Source organism: Pteropus medius, unplaced genomic scaffold (assembly GCF_902729225.1).
Source record: "Pteropus medius unplaced genomic scaffold, Ma_sr-lr_union100, whole genome shotgun sequence".
Lineage (NCBI taxonomy): Eukaryota > Metazoa > Chordata > Mammalia > Chiroptera > Pteropodidae > Pteropus > Pteropus medius.
In genome coordinates this window covers 31,618,477-31,641,392 of record NW_024347791.1, presented here as the reverse complement: position 1 = coordinate 31,641,392, position 22,916 = coordinate 31,618,477, and positions in this window count along the sequence as shown.

The following is a 22,916-nucleotide window of genomic DNA, read 5'->3' as shown; positions in this document are numbered from 1 at the left end:
ATAGTGCAAGCACTGAGTATAAATTCCTAAAAGTTAAGTGCTCGTTTGTCAGATAGTAGGAACAAAACAAAATAGAGCAAGGTCAAAAATATAAGTGTGTAAAAAACAAAAACAATATATATATATATATATATATATATATATATATATATATAACCTATATATTTAAATATTTAAAAGAAAATATACTTATTTCTTTTTAGTTCTGACACCTCAAATAGATGAATATAAGCAAATAAGTAAACAATCTTATGACTCAATGATAATGGTTTTAATTAAATAAACTACAATAAGCTCTATCCAACATCAATAAATCTCATGTAGCATTTTTCTTTTAATGACATGTTGCATAATAACTTTTTATCGTAAAAAGATGTATTCTTTGTGTTTAAATATTTTATGTTCTTGTGAACTTGAAAAAATTAGTGGTAATTTAAGTCTTAATATTATCCATATGTATTATATAAACATACATGTATATATGTGTCTGTTCCTGTGCAGACTATTCATGAATGTTTTGAGCAAACTTAAAATACCCTATTTATCCTGATAACAATTTTATAGCAAAGTGTATGTATTACATGACAATTATTTATTATGTGGTGGATCTTTTAATCTTCAATAATTTTTAAGGTATAACCCTAGAAAAAATGTTGTAAAGCTATACTTTGAAAGATAAATACGATTTTAAAAATATAAAATAATGATTCTTTCATGAATGTGTGTGCTTGTGTTAGCTTTGTAAGAAAGCAATCAAAAGTCAAGAAAAAATGTAAGAAGGAAATTAAAGCAGAGAGAAAAGATGTATTAAATAAATAATTATAGTTTTCATTACATGTATTGTAACTCTGCTTTGTCTATAAGGTATGGTCAAGTAGAATTCCACAAAAGTTCTGATTCTCTTTATCCCTTTTTTGTTAATGTGTATTCTGAAATAGACATTAGCTCCACATACAGATCTCTGAACAGAAGTTGTTTATATAGACCGCATTAATTATTTTAACTCTATACATCTGTTTAACATTTCCCTTAATTCAGACACACTACATTAAAGGACGACTAATTTTTGAAGTGTGCCACAGAAAAAATGGTTAGTTTGGTAAACTAAGCTAGTTTAATGCTTCAGTAAAGTCTTAAGAAGAAAAAAAATGCTTCTCAAGAGCTAAGAAATATGTTATTAAAAGATCAAAAAGTAAACATATACATAAATATGTGTGTGCATATGTATATATATATATACACACATGTATATATATATATACATGTGTATGTGTATATATATACATATATATGTATATATACATGTGTATGTGTGTATATATATATACATATATATATGCATACACACACACACACACACACACACATATACATTAGTGGCCTATGAAAAGACAGGCCTATGAAAACCATTCTTAGGAACCTTTATTATTTAAGTTCAAAATTCAGTGTTCTCTTTCTATTCTTATTTGGAAGTTTTGAGTCATTTGAGTCATGGTCTTAATATTTATGAGAGAGAAAACTGGTTTTAATAAAACTGCAAATAAAAACCATATTCCTACTAAACATCTTATTAAAAAAATAAAAATAAAAAATGAAATCCTGGTGTTGGTGTGGAATAAGTTTATCCTGAAGAATAACTTGATACATTAAATAGATGAAATGTACTTGATTTCATATCTTACATATTTATTCAAGCTTTCAGACATCTGAAATAATAGTTTGTAATCTAACCATAAGGAAAAATAAACAAACAAAACATACTGTTCATTAGTAGTATTTTAAGTAATTTGTTTTTCAAATGTCACCAATAAAATGTTTTTGGAAGTTTGTTGCAGCATTGATGTAACTTGGTTTTTATTTTTTTCTCTATTTCAATTGCAGTTTGTAAAATGGCCTTTTCTTTTTTTTCCCAAGGGGTCTGTTTTTTAGGAAGATAATCTTGAAAATGTGAATTACCTTTATGTTTATGTTGCTAGCTCTAAAAGAAATAAAAATTTGAAATAGTAAATTTCAGTGTTACGTCTGTTTGTTTTATGAGCATATATAAAATATTCAAATTTAATATTAGCTCAACAATTGAATTAGTTGTATATGTTTGCATTAAAATGAGATAAAACTAAAAAAATAAATAATTATATCAGATAATACTTGAAAGTACATGTAATATATCAAAGTTATTAAATAATGTGTTACATTATGTGCAGATTTCATTCTATTAAAAGAAAATCATCAGTAGTTTTAAAAAACATAAAATAGTATTTGTAGAGAGCTTTCAGAATAAATCATAAGCAATAAAGAAATTAGATACTATTATTTTACTTAAAATATGGAGATGCTCCTAATGTAATAACTATTTGGTTGAGTAATAATAAGGACATTTAAATGTCTGCTTTAATATTTTAAATTATACATTCATTGCATTAATTAAACCAGAAAAAATGACTAAATATAGCAATTGTTTCTAGTTAACACAGTGACTTTTTTTTGTCAGAAATTTTTATTTTTTCATTATCAAATATCAAGTATCTAAATCCAATTAGAGCTTTGCTTTTTACCATGTGGTTAGTCAAAACCTTGCCTAAAAGAATATGTAAAATTAAGGGTGACATATAGATTGCATTTACAGCAGGATAAAAAAGTAATGCTTCAGATGTTGGATTAGAGAGTAAAAAAGAATTCTTCTAAAGACTTTTGTGGTTTCAAGTAGCCAAATAAATCAGGACTGTATGTTTACTAAACTGAATTATATGCATATCCTGAAATAAATCTGGAATGTTAGCTACAGTAATGAGTATACCCAAATAACATCAATATTTCATTTATTAATAGTAATATATAGTGTAAGACAGGTTGTAATGTGTTTGCAGAAGCATTCAGGCAAGGAAATCAAACATGTAGGCTAATTTTGCATAGCGCACTGCACTGATTATGCTCAGAGATTGTGTATATCATCTCTGAGCCTATAAATCTATGTGAAAAAATTGAAGACCAGATTATGATAAGATATTATTGGAATTAAAAGTGGCAAAATATATAGCCTACAGTCCTTGGTAAATAATATCTACTTTTCTCACCCAAAAAGGAAGTGAAATATATATTTTTTCTTAATTTTATATTATTATATATTTATTATTATTATTTATATTTATTATTATTATTTATTATTGTTGTTTATTATATATATTTATTATTATTATTATTATATATTTATATGTATTATATATTTTAGTATACATATTATGGGTCTTATTTTAAAAACATCATTTTAAATAATATTAAATATGTTTTAAAAATTAATACACCATTAGGAAATTTAGAAAAAAAATATTTAAAATAAAACCTATTTATTTGGAAATTACGCTACATAATGTGTTAGGCTATTTGTAACCTGGGGTAGATAGGCTTCTCCCATTTTGGAAATCTGAGCTTAACAAACTGGTGTACTTTATTCATCATTATAGAGGTATAAATGTTCAAGAAATAGAATTTTTACTTTTTATCTATTCTGTAGAAACATAATTAGGCTTTAAAATTTTAAGAATAGTGTAACTTATTTTGTGTCATACCTGTCTTCCTTTAATACAAAGTGTCAAGATATTATTTGCCATTATAAAATTAAGCCATGATAGCCCAACCTTAAGCAATGCATTCTTTATCTCATTTGCAAAATAAAAATTTTTTGAGTTTGTCTTTGTTTTTGCTAGTTCTAAATGTTATAAATTTATTAGTGCATCTGTGGGAAACTTACACTCATACATTTATGGTGCAAATTTGTATCAGTAGAACTGTTATGAAAAAAAAAATTGACAATATCTAACAAAGCAACATTTGTATTTATCTTGTGACCCAAAAATTATCCTGCTAGAAACTTATGCTGAAGATATGCCTGCAATAATATAAAAATGCATATACATGTAAAGTTATTAATTTAAACACTGTTTGTATTTACAAGGTGCTAGAAACAGTGTAAATACCATACAAGAAGAGTGATTAATAAACTGGTATATCCACAAAATGATCATGCAACTGTAAAATGGAATGAAAAAGAGCAGTAAGAACTAATGTGGAATGACTTTCAAGAGAATGGAAAATAGTATACATACAAAGAAATAATACAATTTGTGAAAGAAGAAGGGAAAATAAAATATATATTTACTTATTTATGCATTGAAGAGATAAATACAGAAAGGATAAACTAGAGACAAATAATACAATTTATTTATACTGGGATAGATGCATACAGGGTGGAAAGAATAGAAATAATAGGGTTCGAGAATAACATTACTCTAAATATACCTTTTTATATAATTCTGACTTTTCAATTGTAGCAATGCTTGGTATATTAAAAAAATAACACCTTAAAAGGAAATCCTGATCATTTCAGAAATCAAAAGGGACAGAGAAAACACACTATTGTAAAAATAAACAGAAACACATGAATTCAAGTGGATTTCACAAGAATAGTATAACTATAGTAAAGGAGAAATAAACCTAACCAGATTAGTACTATGTGCTGTTATACTAAACACAATTTTTGCACTTTAATCACTGCTTCAGTTTCCTATTTTTATGTGTTAACAATTCTCAAAGTACTTTCTGTATATTCTATAAGTTAATAGGTTCATATGTTGAGAATAATGAGATTTGGTTTGCCACTATGATAAGGAGTTAAAAATACAGAAATAGGGAAGACTAGAATAAATCGTGATGTTTAATTGGAATTGTCAGATGGATGGTAGATAGGTAGATGATAGATAGATGATAGATAGCTAGATAGAAAGATAGATAGATAGATAGATAGATAGATAGATAGATAGATAGATAGATAGATAGAGATAGATGATCGATAGATAATTGATAGATATTGAAATAGAAAGTATGTTTATAAAGAAATGTGATGTACGCATATAAATTCATCTATTTCTTAGCTCTATCTTCTGATAGAGCTAAGAAGCTATGACCTTCAATAGCACGGAGCACAATCAGTGTCTAGATTTTGGCTTCTATGTATAAGGCTCTAACAAAACAAACTAGAGATTCTTCATAAAATGGTTGATGCCAGTACTAGATCAGCCTAGAATAACTTTATGTGCCAACAAGTCAGCAAGTGCTTAAGAAATAATGAGATATTTCAAAAGGACATAAGTATCAACATGATGGAGATCAAACTGAGAAATCTGAGACAATTTGAGTATCAAATAAATAATATAAGTAAATAATTATAATACAGTGAACATAATAAAAATCCATAAAACCTATATGGATATAAATACACTAAACATGCAAATAAATAAATGAAAAAGAAAAGGTTTTTCTACAGTAGATAGATAACTAAAATATGTAGAAGAAATGACAGAATTATAAAAATTTACATTTGACAACCATAAAAAGAATAATAATTGACATAAGCAAGGGTTATCAATGAATGTTAAAGTTAGCATTGGAAACTTTTATGACTAATAGCTTACTTGTAATAATCTCAAAATATATCACCACAAGATACTTATTGATTACAGTGGGGAAATAATAATTTTACAGTGAAGGAACCTGGTAGTTATCACCTTAACTGGGTAATTGAAATTAAAATCTACAGAAGTCATATAAATAGAGATCATGAGTCCCTTGATGCCAATGCACTGAGAAAAATAAAATGTCTCCTCTGGTCTATTCAATCCATAACTGCAATCCCTGAATCCAATCATGATAATCAAACATACTAACATTAAAAGATGTTTTATGAAATATCTGATCCATAATGTCAACATTGTAAAAGAAAAAGAGAGACTAAGGAACTACTTGAGATTAAAGAAGAGTAGAGAGATGTAGCAAGTGACTGGACTAACTGATCAGGACTTCCTTTTTAGATATGGGATTTTGGCGACACTTCCAAAATCCAAATAAGATCTGCAGCCTTAAGTATTACATTAGTGTTAATTTCCTGCTTATGACAATCTTATGGTTGAATATGAGAATGTCCTGATTTTCTAAGAAATGTACACTAGTAATATGTAATGTTTTGCAAACCTATTCTTTACCAAGATTATTAAAATAGTGATTTTCTTGTAGCTTTTTACTGAATTTTAAATTATTTTAAATATAACATCAAAGTACATTTTTCATTGAAACATTTATTTTATTTTATTTTTAAATATACATATTATTTTTAAAATAAAGTTGGCATGCAATATTATATTAATTTCAGGTGTACAACACAGTGATTAGACATTTATATAACTTATGAAGTGATCACCCTGATAAAACTAGTACCCATCTGACACCATACATAGTTATTGCAATATTATTGACTATATTCCTCACGCTATACTTTACATCTCCATAATTATTCTGTAACTACCAATTTGTACCTCTTAATCTCTTCCTCGTTTTCACCCACTCTCCCAACCCCCTTACCATCTGGCAACAATCAAATTGTTCTTTGTATCTAAGAGCTTGTTTCTGTTTTGTTTGTTTTCTTCTTTAGATTTCACATATGATTGAAATCATATGGCACTTATCTTGTTCTGTCTGACTTACTCCTCTGAGCACAATACCCTCTAGTTCCACCTATGGTGCAGGTGAAAGATTTTATTTTTTTTTTATGGCTGAGTAATAGTCCATTGTATATATGTACCATCTCTTTTTAATAAATTCAACCCTTGATAGATATCCAGGTTGTTTCCATAACTTTGCTATTATAAATAACGCAGCAATGAACATATGGATGCACATGTCCCTTAGAAGTAGTGTTTTGGGTTTCTTCAGATAAATGCCCAGAAGAGAGATAACTGGGTCCTTCTTTGTCCCTTGTTATAGTTTTTGTTTTAAAGTCTATTTTGTCTAGTATAAGTAGTGCTACCTTGTTATTTTGTTTTGTTTTGTTTCTATTTTCACAAAACATCTTTTTCCATTCCTTTACTTTCATTCTGTGTTTGTCTTTCCATCTGAAGTAGGTCTTTTGTAGGCAGCTATGTGAGAGTCCTGTTTTCTTATCTATTCAGCCACCATATTGTTTGATTGGAGCATTTAATCCATTTACATCTAAAATAATTATTGCTCTATTTGTAGTTATTACCATTTTATTTATATATTTTTTCTTCTTCTCCTCTTCCTCCTCCTGATCCTTTTTCTCCATATCCTTCTCTTTCTTTCTCTTTCTTCTTGAAGAAGTCTCTTACATTTCTTGTAATACTATTTTGGTGGTGATGAATTCCTTTAGTTCTTCCTTGTCTGGAAAGCTCTTTATCTGTCCATTGATTTTATATGATAGCTTTGCTAGGTAGAGTAATCTTGGTTGTAGGTCCTTGCTTTTCATCACTTTGAATATTTTGTGTCTAGCCCTTTTGGCCTGCAAAGTTTCTGTTGAGAAATTAGTTGTCAGTGTTATGGGAGCTCCCTTGTAGGTAACTGGTTTTCTCTTTCTGAACTTAAGATTCTCTTTGTCTGTATTCTGTGGCATTTTGATTATGATGTGTCTTAGTGTGGACCTCCTTGGCTTCATCTTGTTTGGAACTCTCTGCACTTCTTGGGCTTATATGTCTTTTTCTTCACCACAGAAAATTTTCATCATTATTTCTTCAAATAGGTTTTTAAATCCTGCTCTCTCTTTTCTTCCTGGTACTTCTACAATGTAAGTGTTGGTATGCTCATTGTTGTCTCAGGCCCCTTAACCCTCTTTTTTTTTTTTTTTTTGATTCTTTTTTCTTTTCACTATTCTGTTTTCCGCTATCTTATTTTCTAAATCGCTGATTTAATCCTCTGTTTCATCTAATCTACTGTTGATTCCCTTTAATGAATTCTTTATTTCAGTTATTGCATTCTTCATTTCTGACTGGTTCTTTTACATGTTTTCTATCTGTATTTTTATGTTTCCTATCACTTTGTTAAAGTTTTCACTGAGATCATTGTTTTAAACTCTGCATCTGATAGATTGCTTGTCTTCATTTTGTTTAGTTCTTGTTCTAGAGCTTTGTTCTATTTCATTTGGGACATGTTTCCTTGTCTCCCTATTTTGGCTGTCTGCTTGTGTTTGTTTCTAAATATTAGGTAAAGCTACTCTCCATCTTAGTAGAGTGGCCTTATATAGTAGGCGTCTTATGAGGCCTAGTGGCTCAGTCTCCCTGATCACATGACCCAGGTGCTTCAGGTGTATCCCTTGTGTGTGTTGTGTGTGCTCTCTCATTGTAGATGAGCCTTGGTTTTTGTTTGCACTTCAATGACAGGGATTGGCAAGCTGATCGATTGTGAGAACTGGCCATGACTACAGTGAAAGAGTTGTGTAAGGGCTTACCCTTTTTAAGCAGGATTAACTTTAGCAGGGCAGGTACCTGCCAAGTCTGTCCTTTGGGAGTGTCATTTGTGGAGGTAGTTGGATGAAGATCAGGTGTGGTCTAAAGCTGGCTACTGAGTGTGTTGGTTTGGGGGCCTCTTGGAAGGTACTTTGTTGAAGGCCAAGGTCAGATGCTGCCTGCTCCCTTCCTGGGGCCAGCTGGTGGAAGCTACAAAGTGATCTGCAGATTATTGCCATTTGTGTTGAGCTTGAAGGTGCCTGGGAGAAGCTAAGCTCTGAACCAAGGCCGGCTGTCACTAGTGCTGGGCTTTGGGTTGCTTAGCAAGAGACACGGTGCATTCTGAGACCATATGCTGCTTGTTTTGTGTCTGTGTACCTTTGATAGATTTAGAAAAGTCTGCAGCATGAGCCAAAATAGGTCGTTTATATGGAAAAGCCACTGGAAGTAGCTTGAGTGGTCTCCCAAGTTGGGTGGTGTGGGTCTCAGGGAATCACCAGGTGAGAGGACCAGTGTTAGCCAGGTTGCTGAAGACTCAGATATGATGGGTGCCTGGGTCTGCACACTGGATGTGGGGAGGGCTAAACAAAGAAAAAATGGCTCTGCCAGTATTTCTGTCTGGGAGAAAGCTGACCCTTCAGCCCTTGCCCAGACAATTCACTTCTTCCTTTTTGTCTCTGGTGTGTTTTGACCTACTATGCCAACACAGGAGCTCAGAGCAAGTGAGGTCGTCAGCAAGTAAATTTGTGCACAGGCCCTTTAAGAGGACCACCTGGTACTCTAGCAGCCCTTCGTCTCACTGAGTCACACCTCTACTGGTTTTTACAGTCAGAAGTTGTGGGAACTTCTTTCCTCGGCATTGAAACCCTGGGATGGGGAGACTGATGTTCCTCACATTCCTCCAAGGAGACCTCCACAGCCAAGATATCCCTCCTGATTTTAACAGCTGTATGTGGGTGTGGGACCAGCCTGTTCTGTGTCTCAACCCTTCCTACCAGTCTCCACATGGCTTTTCTGTATGTTATTTACAGATGAAGTTCTCATCAGCAGGACTTCAGGCAATTCTCAATGATGGTTGTTCTGTAGTTTAGTTGTAAATTTGATGTGTTCCTGACAGGAGGCAAGCACATTGTTTACCTTCTCCTCCATCTTGACCTGAAGTCTTCATTGCAATATTTTTAACCATGATAATGACACAGATCAGAGTTCTTTTATTTTTAACTGAGTGAGTCAAATCATGCTAGTATATGTATAAATTAACTTTACCAAGTCACTTAGTAATAAAAAATGCATAAATTTTATAAATGTATGTAGCACCAAATTTTCCATCTCTTGCTTCCATAGTAACAATTGGTGAACAATTAAATAAATAACTGACATCACAGAGGATAATAGTTGAAGTCTAGGTACAGAGAACTGAGTTCAAACTTTTACTATACCATTTTCTAGCTGTGTATCATGGACAAATTATTAAACCTACATACATTTTGGTTCTTAATTTCTAAAATGTGGATTTTAATATAATCTAATTTACTGAATCCCACAACATTATAGCCATTGCAAATTAAAATGGGATATGCTACAAGGTGAACGTAGCCTGATGACTGGCACAGTAAGCTGTAAATACATATGTGGTAGCCAGAATTTCAAGATGGATCCAAGATTTCTACCTTCTGGTATACAAATTTTCTATAATACTCTCACTTCAGGTGTTGAGAGGACTGATAAATATGATTAGATATCACTCCCATGATTGAGTTATAGTGTATGATGAGAATAAAGAGACTTTGCAAATGTAATTAAGGTCTCACATCAAGTGATCTTGAGTTAATATAAAAATAGATTATCATCAATTCACCTAATTTAGTTAGATGAACCCTTAAAGAGGGGCTGAGCCATTCCCGAAGAGAGAAATTCTACTGTTAGCTTTAAAGAAATAAACTGCCACATTGTATAAGAACTTGAAATGTTCATTGGCCAGAAATTCAGGAGCCTCTAGGAGGTGAAAGGGACTCCCTGAAGACAATTAGCAAGAAAATGTGGAATTTACTCCTATAACTAAAAAAACCTAAATTCTTCTAAAACCACATGAGTTTTTAAAAGAAGCCAAAGCTTCAGAAAGAAACAAAGCCCAGAAAATAACTTGATTGCATCATTGGGAGATGCTGAGTGGAGGACTTAGATAAGCTCTGCTCAAGCTTCTGATCTACTGAAACTGTGAGATAATAAATAAACATGAGTATGAATGGCAAAGTTTGGGATAATTTGTTATATAGCATAGACAAAACATACATGTTGTTATAATTATACTAGCTATAAAAAGATACTAATTTGACTGACACCGTAATGTTGTTTTTGATGATTCTGAAACTACATCAGCATTTAGTTTAAATGTTTTATAAAGTGTAAAATATATTTTTTATGTTTAAATTTTTTTTATTTCCAATTTCTTCCATTCTACTATTAGATTTTTTTCACAACTGTTAAATACAAAACCTACCACAGAGCTAAATTTTAGCTGTCAATGATTTATTACTGAGAATGGTTAAAAAAAATATAGCTTTCCTGGAACAATATTATATATGATATTATTTAAATAGTTAATAAGTATTTTTTCTTTTTCGCTTATTATCATGTATCCCAATTTAATAATTGATATATGTATAAGCATATTCTGAAGCACATTAAAACCATTTTTAAAAATTTTCTTATTAAACTTTTACGTTTTAGAACAATTTTAGATTTACTTTTAGAACAATTTTAGATTTAGATGGAGAAGATAATACAGAGTTCTCTGTTTTCCCTACTATTAACATCTTAAATGTTTGGTACAATAAATCTATAGTTCATTAGATTTTATTAGTTTTTACCTAATGTTCCCTTTTGGTTGCAGAATCCCACATTATACTTAGTTGTCACATCTCTCTAGGTTCCTCTTGGCTATAGCATTTTCTCACTTTACCTGCTTTTTATAACTTTGAATATTTTGAACTGTACTCAGGTATTTTTTAGAAGTTTCTCAGTTGGGCTTTTTCTGATTTTTTTCAAGTTTGAGACTAGTGCTATGAGTTATTGAGAGAAAGACCACAGAGGTAAAAATGCCATTGTCAATACATCATATCAAGTGTACATATTATCAACATGATTTATGACTCTTGATATTTCTTTACATGAACACAAAATAATTAAATAAATGGATGACAAATAGTAAGAGCCAGGTTTCTCACTGTTGAAGTGGGAGTTTACAGATAAGCAAAAAGAGAAAGCAAGAATGATGCATGTGATCATGGATTAGAGACATCAGAATAAACTCAAGTTTAGCTTAATATAAATGCAGATAGAAATATTTATAGAGATGGGCATGTAGACAAATTTTTATAACCACATAAAATTTTGCTCTGTTAGATGAGGAGGCAAAAATGAAGACAAAACAATGAACCAAAACATCTCAGTAGTAGTGAGCAAGAACATCTAGCACCCAGATCTTGTTTTCTTATATCATTCTTCAATAAAAGGAAACAAGGCTCCCTGTAGAAATGGATGATTCTAGTACTAGGGCAGGATATACACAAGATGAGACTTTAGCATCTTGTAATACCAAAAAAAAAAAAAAGTACCCAAGCATACACACTCACATACATCTACAGTGATAGGAAGGTATGCCAAAGAATCATAGGAGCCAATTGAATGAGACCCCAATATTCAGCCAAAGCTGAATCAGTCTGAACAATCTTAAAATAATATAGCACAAAGTATAAAATAAATATCTATAAACCCATCAGAATATAAATGATTGAATAAATTGATTAATTAATAAATGAGGAAGAAGAGACATCTCTCATGTAGAAGTATTAATAATTTAGGTAGGGAGTATGACTGCCTACTCCTTAGATGCCAGCTGGGCACAATGACTTCCAAGGTGTACAGTGTGAAAAGATGAAGGAGAAGTAAGGTGGAAGGAAGAAACTTTACAGTAAAGACATTTCACTAGCTGATTATGCCAACAAGTCATTGATCTTTTGTTGTTTTGAACTACTTACTCTACCAACCTGTGATAGTATCTGAAATTTTTTGAGTATGGTGTCAAACATGTTGACATGCTCAGTCACAGAATAAATCAGAACACTGGATCTGAGAATGGGTGTCTGAAAAGGACTTAGAAGAGACTCTATCATAAGGCTCTGTCTTGCTAGACACATTGGCCCCCCTTTTTTTTGAAAATAAAACATAATTTATGAATTTAGAAATATGTAATTTAAAAATAATAGTTACTTAAATTTATAAAAATTTGTAAAAAAGTTTTGAAACAAATGAAAGGATCGGATCTACATATAACTTGTTTCTTAGTACTGTGTACATTTAAGTTATCATTTTCAATGCTATTTAAGTAGTTAGTAGATTGCCTTTCGACTCTAGATGTTTAATAGATAATTTTTTATTTGATTTGATGACTTCATGGACGAGAAAGAATGCTACAAATTGATTTTCATTTTGATATATTATTTTCTGCCCTTTAAAAATTGAGATTTATGGATATGACAATCATATAATTTTAATGATACTTCTGTTGATGAAATCCCAGTTGGTCTTTGAGAAAAATAATATGGAAAAACTATCGTCTTTACCAATTAAAAATCAAGAGAGTAAGGATTTTTATAAGCCTCCTGGGAGACTTGTCTTTTCTATCTTTGATAAATACATGATTATAAGGACAAATTATATGAGTAGCAATAATTTCCCAGTAATGTGATCATTAAAAGACCTCCCAACTGTAATATATCAGTATTAATTGGGGACAGATGATCATTTTAGTGACATGTTCAAATCATTATACATATTTCAATACTTCATGAATACCTGAATATTCTTAATGAAGTGATTATTGTTTTTAAGCTTTTCAATGCAAAGATCTTAATAAGGTTGCTTATTTTAAAACTAGGGAAAAAATAAAAAATAGAAGTAACCATTGCTAATTAAAACTTTGAGAAAGATATTTGATAAAAGTGAACTAAATATTAACTTTAGTAATTTTTGGATGTAGAAATACTTTAACATTTACTATAATTATGCTATTACCAGTTTTATTATGTAAGCAATATCAAACATTGACCTGTGTTCTGAATTGTTGATCTAAATTATGATCAAAATACCAAAAAACTCATGCTCTATATTGTAATGATTATTACTTTTCATGTACATAATTTAATAGTTGTGTGTATAATTCTTCACCTAAAAATGCAAGCTACAATGTCTAATATTTGAAGAGATTCCAAAGCAAATCAAGTTTGTTCAAATCTTTTTCCTTCTATAGTGAATTTTGTTTCCTAATTTTGAATAATATCACAATTTTGTCCTGTTATAAAGTTTCCAAAATGTCAAAAGTTTTTACTGTAGACTTAGTTCCTAAGTTTTAGTTTGTGATCTTTTTACCAATACATAACTCAATATCACATATTGTTAGAATAAGCCAAAATTTTTGATACCATAATTTCCTCTTAAAAAACAATACTTTTTTTTCGCATATCTCAAAGCCCTTATTTGCTCCATTGCCCTATGTTGCACCTCTCTAGTCTGGCTCCTTTTCTACTTTTACGATTAACTTTTCCTTTCTAATTTTATATATTTTTCTTATTATTTGAAATTCTAAATTATCAAGATTCTACTAGATTTTTTATTCATTTTCTCTTCTAATTTCTCATCTTACTACTAGTAACTTTATTTTCATACTAATTTATTCATGAAAATCAAAATTAGGTCTCCCTTGTCTTGAGCTTCTGTCACTGTTTTAAATGTTACAATTCCATTATCCTATTTAATCTTTACAAAAACTTATGACTAGTGCTATTATTATTTTATAACTTTAGATAAGAAGAGAAACAAGGAGCTTATGTAACTTGCTCAAAACCACATGAGAAAGTGATGGAGCCAGAGTTTTAACCAAAGCAATAGTACTCCAGTTACTATACTTCATGAATGTTTTCTGTATCCTAAATTTAACAAATCTGTGATTTTCTATAAAAATATGTTTTTGGCTAGTCAGTAACCTATTCCCTTAAATTGAAAATATTGTTATTCTCTTCTTTTATAATCCAAATTCATTAAATTTTACCACTTCTCATTTATATAGGACTCTCACATCTAATCTATTTCCGCCTCCACTATGGTAATTTTAGATTTCCTCATCCTTTATTATGGCGATTACAACAGCATTCCATCTCTGTTATCAATCTCTTTCTCTATTCCATTTCCAATTAATAGATCATCATATTATCTGCATTAGCTTCCCAAAAGATAAAAAAAATACAATGTTATTATATCTTTAGCTATTTATACTATGTTGTTTAACTTACAGTATTTTCAATAGTATTTGTATGTTTTAAATTGGCATCATGTCAGTAGGAGGGTATGACCAGGTATACTGTATTAGTCCCAATGGTATATTAAGAAGCAAAACTAAAACAAATTTAACCGTAGCACAATTAAAGAAAAAAAAAATGTATGGTAATTGAATAAACCTTTAATGCTGACAGGGCCAAACCTTTAGCCTAATAGTGTTCTGACTTTCCTCGACAGATTTCTCATTCTCTGAGATTGCACTGATCATTTCCATTAGTAGCCTTCTTGAGAAACAAAGGAGAAAATGAAAAGTGCCTTATTGACTCACTTGCACCCTTGATCTTATAAGTATTCTTTGCATGGCTTGCTTATGAGTTTGTTATTAAACAAACTAAGAGCAACTAAAACCAATCCCAAGTCTCTGTTCTCAATTCTACTCTGCCTTTGAAACTAGACCAGCTTTCACCATGACCTTCTCAGATTTTCTAAACTTTACCCCAGCTTAAATTTTCAGTGTTATCTCTACCATATGCCTAACATATACTATGTGAAATTTTCTATATTTTGGAGACATTATAGATGTTTTTTGCTTCTATCTGGAATATTTAGTTCTTTGACAAACTCCATCTCATCTTGCAAAACCTCTCAAAAAATGTTTTCTCCTCAATCACACCTGTTGCCCTACTTTCCTAAGTAGTCTGTTGACCTATACTCTTCATGGTGTTTCTTTGGGCTTTGCACACTTCATTGCAACTTATTTGCTTCCTTTTCCTATTTCCTTCCTTGATAATTAGAACCTTAAGAACAAGAATTTGGCTCATTAATTCACATTATGTATGTCTTTTTCTGTTGCTGCCTTTAGCAGTGTATAACTGATATCACTTGGTGTACATAGTTTCATCTCTTTCCTCCTCTAGATGCCTCTTGTTTTATGACTCAATGGTTACTTTACTTTATAACCATGTTTTTGTCTTTTCTTCTTTTTACCACCTCTTGCCCTCACCATTAAACTACCAAATACCGTGAAGAAAAAAATTTTATCTCACCGATTTTTACTCCCTCTGAAGTCCCTAGCACATTATTAGGTGTTTTATAGGCTCAGAAGAGTTGTCTGTGATGTTTCTAAAACTGGCAAAAGCTGGCTTAACAGATTATTGATTTTTTTTTTATATTTTAGGCTCTGTTAGCTTTTATTATAAACCATTCCAACACCAAAGAGAATTCAAATAATTTTCCCTAACGAATCCTGTTTTTCTATCAAACTGTATTTTTATATACAATTTAATTTGTAATTAAACGAATACACATAAAACTGACCATTAGAGTTTGTAATTAATAAAAAAAAAACAAGATTATCACATTGAACCAAAATAATTTCTATTAAAAAAAAAGAAAAGAAAGAAGCAGTTGATTGGTTTATGTTACCTTTTTAAAGGTAAATAGATAGTTTTCATTAAGCATATTTTTTCCTTAAATAACGCATCCTCTGTGACTTCCTAGACTCTAATGGTAGTGATAGTAGAATAAGACACCATGGAACATGTTAGTCAATTGTCATATTTTAAAATGTTATTATTTTTTCCAGGAACAACAACAGGTTGTTATTATCCTATTTGTACTGCTTTTAGATTATTTTGGCTAAAATGTATGTAATCTTAGGCAAATGGGTATGTATGTTTGTTTAGTAAAAAGAATTATATGAGAATAATTAATACAAAAGAAACTATTCAGAACTTTTTTAATTTTTGTTAAGATTGTGATTAGCCAGGGAGAATGACTAAAAAAGGAATGGAAAATCCTAAAAAGAAGTGCAGAGGCTGTACCCTCAGGGTTACAGAAATAGAACAATAGGGGAATGAAAACTAATATCATGATGCTGATATGACATTGGAATTCTGTAATTTAAAAAATAAAAATAAAATATATATTCTAGAAAGACTTTGAGTTACAGAAAAATTAAGAACATAGTATAGAAATTCTCCTACACTCCACATCCAGTAGTGTATATTATTGACAACTTATATAATTATGGCATTTTTAAATAATTAATGAACCAATATTATTCTTAATAATACATAAAATTCACATTTTATTTAGATTTCCTTAGGCTTTACCTTATGCACTTTTTTTGAGTTCCAGGATCTCATTCAGAATACCACATTATATTTAGTATCAAACATCCTTAGGCTACTGTTTATTATGAGTTCCTCTAATTGTTTTTCATGATCTTGACAGTTTGTGGAATACTGATTAGATTTTAGTCCCTCAATTGGGATTTTTTTCACATATTTTTAAAAATATTATGGGAGGAAGATCACAGAGATGAAGTGCTACTTTTATCACATCCTATCAAAGGTACATACTATCAATATAACATAGGACTAATAAAGTTGACTGTTATCGCCTGTTGAGAAAATGTCAGGTTTTTCCACTGTAGAGTTACTCTACTCCTGCCCCCTCTGCACACACTTCAAACTGCATACTTCGGGAGGAAGTTACTATGTGCAGTCCACATATGCTCTATATCCTTGAAGGTAAAGTACCTACATAAATTATCTGGAATACTTCTGCATGTGAGTTTTGTCTCTTAAATCCTTTATATGTATTCAATTATTTATTAATATTTATATGAACTCATGAATATTTATTTTATATTTTGGATTAAAATCTGATACTATTTAATTTAATTTGTTGCTCAAATTGTTCCAGTATTGGTCATTAGCTCTTTTACTTGGCTCCTATGTTTCTTGGGCATATCACCATCATTTTTTTTTCCTTTGTACACTTTTACTTTTTTACTTTCTGTCATTATGAGATGCTCCAGGATTATCTTTTAAGAATGAAATAAAAACTTTATTGTTTAGAGCAGTAGTAAGCAAACTCTTTGTAAAAGATCAGATAATAAATATTTTTGGCCTTCTATAAGGTTTCTTTTGCACAGTTGGTTTTTGTTTTTAGATTTTAACAAATCTTTAGAAATGTGAATGAAAGACACACACACACACACACACACACACACACACACACACACATATCTCAGGCTGTGCAAAAACAGATTCTAATCTTCATTTGACTTCCTGGCAGTAGTTTCTTGAACCATGGCTTAAAGAAATAACATTAAAAAATAACAATTTTTCACCACTACCCTCCACTTCCGATAGTCTGTAAGGACTTTAAGTATGAAGATTTCCATTGCTTAAAGAAAATACAGCAGTGATTTCTAAACCTTTTAAAAATTATTATTTTTAATAATATATTTATTTATGTATATATTTATTAGTTTTTGTTAATACTCTGGTATTGCATTGTAGTTGATATAATTTATTATATAGGACCTGAAACTCCACTCCTCTCCTATTCAAAACAGTATGTCTAAACGGCTGATTTTGGATCATAAATAAGAATAACATTAAGGATAGTGTTGAAACCACTTATTTACTATGTATATATTACACATATGAATAATTTTATAGATGATTATAGGCAGAATTTTAAGATACCTCCAAGACATTCATTCTTTACTGATATGCCTTGGATTGTATTACATTAGTGGCAAATGGAAATTATTCAGGTGAGCCTCATCTAAACATGAGCCCTTTACAAATAACAAGTTTTTCTTTCTCTTGTGGCAGGAGAGAATTTAGATAGATTTGATCCAAGAGAGAGATTTCAATACTGACTCCGAATACTGAAAGGACAATAGAGCAGCCTGTAAGAGCTGAGAGTCACCCTAGGCTGGCACTCAGCAAGAAATAGAGAACTTAGTCTTACATTTGCAAGGAACTGGATTCTCCCACAACCTGAATGAACATGGAAGTCATTTTTCCCTCGGAGCCTCCAAATAAGTGCCCACCAAACTGACACCTTAATTTCAGCTTTGTGAGATCCAAGCTGAACCCAACACTCACAGACTTCTGACTTACTAAACTACAAGCTAATAACTAGGTGCTGTTTTAAGTCACAAAGTTGACTTGTTATGCTGCAATGGAAACTGATGCAGTTATCATTACTAACAAATTACCTATAATACAGTGCAGCTATGCCATTACTTAAACACAATAATCATCAACCCAAGGCCCTTTCTAATCCATTACATATTGTTTGGAAGCAAATGTCTTTTGGTATATCACTTCATTTTTAAATATTTCATCATTCAGTCCATAATGAATTATTTTATGGCTAGGTCATACGATACCCAGATAATTGGTTAAACATTACTTCAAGGTATGTCTATGAGTGTGTCTGTGGATGAGAGTAACATTTGAATGGTAGACTGAGTAAAAGAGATTGCCCTCCCCGTGATTGGCCTTCCTCCAATCTCTTCAGGTCTGAATTGAACAAAAAGGCAGAGTGTGTTAGTTAGGATTTTCCAAAGTCAGAACCAATAAATTTCAGAAGTAGTAACATTTTTGAGATGAAGAATCTCTTTATCATCACTTACTAAAATTACAGTGAAATAGATGGCAATTTTTTTTGCAAGTCATTAATAGGTAATTCCAGGTCTCTCACTGAATCTACATCAATTTTGGATTATTGACATATCACTTTTACATAATGAAGGCAGAGCTCACAGATTAAATCCTTGTTCATAGGTTTTCTTTTTTGTTTTTCTTTTTTAAAATATTTCTTTATTCTATTTAAGGGATGGTATTTATAAAGTTCATAATATACTGAAATATGTTAATAATTTCACAATATATACATATATCAAATCATTATGTTGTACACCTTAAATTTATACAATATTATGTGTCAATTATATCTCAATAAAATGGAGGGGGGAAACACACGTACTTTTAAAGGATAGATTCTTACTGATCTTAACAATATGTACAATATTTTAGTTGTAGAAACAACAAAAAGCGATTTTCTACATACCAGTTCCTGCTCAGTTATCTTCTGATATTTGCAGTCTCTATTTAGATATAGAAAGATAGAGATCAAGAAAAAGAAAGTAAATGAGTGGACCACCATTTTGCCCATCTCATCTTTTATTCACCAAGTGTATTGAGTGCATTGTTTTACAGACTTGTATATGGTGAACAAGACAAAACATTATAATTCTTAAGGTGATATCCATAAGAGGATACTGTATAAATGGAAGATTTATCAAGCTAAACATATAAATAAATATGTAAGAGTCAAATTGTGATACTCTAAAAAAAAGTTATTGAAAGGCCCAAAATAATTTTTCTGATAAAATAACTAATGAGTTATGACTTGTAATTGTAGATAGATTAGAGTTAGTCATGAGATTGCTATCCTGGGCACAAAGAATCACAAGTACAAAATCTCTAAGGTGAGAATGGGTTTAAAATGTCTGAAAAATGGAAAGAAAACTACATGTAGTTTGGACACAATAATGAGGTGAGTGTTGCTATGAAGAAAATTCTGATAGTAATTTCATAGGAACGAATTAGATAGATCCCTGGGGCAGGATATAGTTGGCTTTTGGACTTGATTCTCAGCCCCAGTAATAGACATTGAAGGATTTTAGCAGAGAAAGGACATAGACTGAGCAGTGGCTTTAAATATTCATATATTTTGTAAACTACCCAATTATTATCTCTGACCCAGCTGCTTACCTGATTTTGAGACTCACCAATTTAAATGTGTAGTCAAGTTTCTACACAGAGGCCTACCGGGCATTTTAAACCTAATATATTCCAAATACTTGATCACTCCCATGTTGACCTATACCCTCTAAAAATATTGTAGTTCTTGAAGTCTTTCCCATGTCTCTTCAAATACGTATATAAAAATAAACTATTTTTTTACCTCCTCTGTCATTATCCACAAATGGGACACTATCTATCTAATCAGCACTATAGCAAAAGCATCCTCAATAGACTTTTTGTTTCCATTTTTGCAGTCATAGTGATCCTTTAAAAAAATAAATCAGATCAGGTCATATCTAGCATAAGTCCTAATGATGTTTTCCTTTTTAATCAAATAAGAGATAAAAAAAACTTATCATAGTCAACGCAATTCTAGCTGATTTAGCCCTTCTTGAACCTCTGACCATATCATCTTCTAGATCCCTACTCTGTCACTCTATTCCAGCCACACTCACCCTTTTGCTACTATCACAAGCATGTTACACCCTCAAAGCTTTGCAGTGTTGTTTTCTCTGCTTGGTAGAATCAGCCAGGTTCCACATGGCTCATTTCCACATTCCTTCATGTCTCTGTTCAAATTCACTATATCTGAGAGTCCTTCCCAGACTTGTGTTCATCTAATACTGGCTTCTATGCCTTCATCATTACTCTTTAATCCCTTTCTTTTTCTTTTTTTTTTTCCATAGTTCTTATCCCCACCCAGAATATTATTTATTTCTCTGTAGTATCTTCCTTTGATACAATATAAACTTATTGAAATCGCTTTTTTTTTTTTTTTTTTACTGCTCTGTAGTCAAAAGCTAAGACATCACTGAAACATAGTAGATACTCGATACTTATTTGATTGGATGTTGACTGTGATTCCCTTAAAAAAATCAACCTGTCTGCCATGAGAAAAATAGATCATAGCTTAGAGATTGAAATGCTGGGAAACTATTTTAGAAAGATGTTAGAGTAGTCTTGAAAAGAAATAGTGTTGATTTGGACTACAATAATAATAATGTAGAAAGAGATTATTACCTTGCACTTCTGTCATCTTCCAACAGAGGGCAATATCCCTAGTGGGTATCAGTTCAAGGAGAATGAAGAGATGCATGCAGTAGCCCTGCACAATGCAAAGATTAGGGAAAATCTACCTGATCCCAGGGGAACTACAGCTAATTACACGTTCATGGGAGAAATAAATATTTGGTGAGTTTTGGGGTGAATTTTTCTGCAGAATTATTGCAGTAGACACCTGGAATATATAGGAGCAATTGACTTATAAATGGTAGTTAAGGTTAAAGTATGGAACTCGGTCATTTAAACAAAGAGAAAACAGAAGCGAGAGTCTAGAACCAATACGAGGACAGCCAAGCATTTTGAGGTTAGATTAATGAGGAAGGAGCAGAAAAAGAGATTAAGACTGGTTAGTCTTGTGTGTATATGATGTAGGACAGAACAAATTTCCCTGAATAGGGAGAGACTGAGCCCTGCACTGAGAGAAGAAGCAGTCCTTTGATGGAGAGTGTAGAAAGAATTCAACACACACACACCAAAGTTAGACTCAATAGGAAAGTTTATTAGAAAAGGGATAACACTCCACAGTGTGACCTCCTTTCAGAGGCAGAGAGTGAGAGGTCTTAAGAGAGACCTGGACGGCGTGAGACAGAGTTAAGAGTACCAAGAGAAAGACTGTGAGAGGACCTAAGAGGAAGAGACTGAGATCCCAAGTGTTCAGGGAATTCAGTTTATATATCACTCTTTAGTTCCTGTGAGTTACGGTTTAAAGACATTGTTATCTATTTCCTTTGATATGGACATATGGTGAGCAAGATGAAGAGGAAGAGTATGTTGTGTGAAAAGGTAAGAATATATAACGTGAAAGGCCTATTGGCAGTTCCCAGGCTTTTATCATAGGTTCCCTATGGTTTTAGCCATAGAGAATGAACAATTTTTATTTTGTGTAAGGCTGCCACTTAAAGACTCATTTTTTCTTTTTCCCCTTCAAGGTATGGGGGAATGGGTTGTTAACAATTCCAGCAGAAATCTTCCTTTGTTCTGTAGGTGTCTCATGGCCTGGCTGCAGAACTGATCAGCATATTGCAGTCTCTGAATGTAGCTTGATTTAATACTTTAGTTCTCTTGCTGTATGTTGCTAAAAGAAAAAATGGAAGTGGATACTAAAGATTTGTTTCTTATATTAACTAACACTGTACACAGAACAGCACTGAAGATATCCAAAAATGATAGCTATTCAAGTTCTTCAATTGTCTTGATAATACAGTTCTTTTGTCTTTGAGTTAAAAGAATGCATCAAGTAAGAAATGTTCTGTAGTTAGTCAGACATGAGAGACAGGGAAACAAAGGAATGGAAGCCCAGCCCAGACACCACCCAGAAACTGCCCAAAGAACACCCTATTTTTAGCTAAAGAAACTCTCTTGCATCCTGAGAGACAGAGGCCTAGAGGTCCAAAAACCACTAGTTAGTTTATTCCGGCCACAGATGCTTGTACAGAAGGTACTACCCTAACCTGCCTACAACCTCAGCCTCATTATACTATCATTATAATACCATGCCTATGCCCAGAAGTTCATGAATCTAAATAAAACAGACTGAATTGTGTAAGCACATGTGCTGTAGGCTAAGAGTTATATAGCAGTCAAGTGTCAATCTAAATGACCTCACTTGCCAATC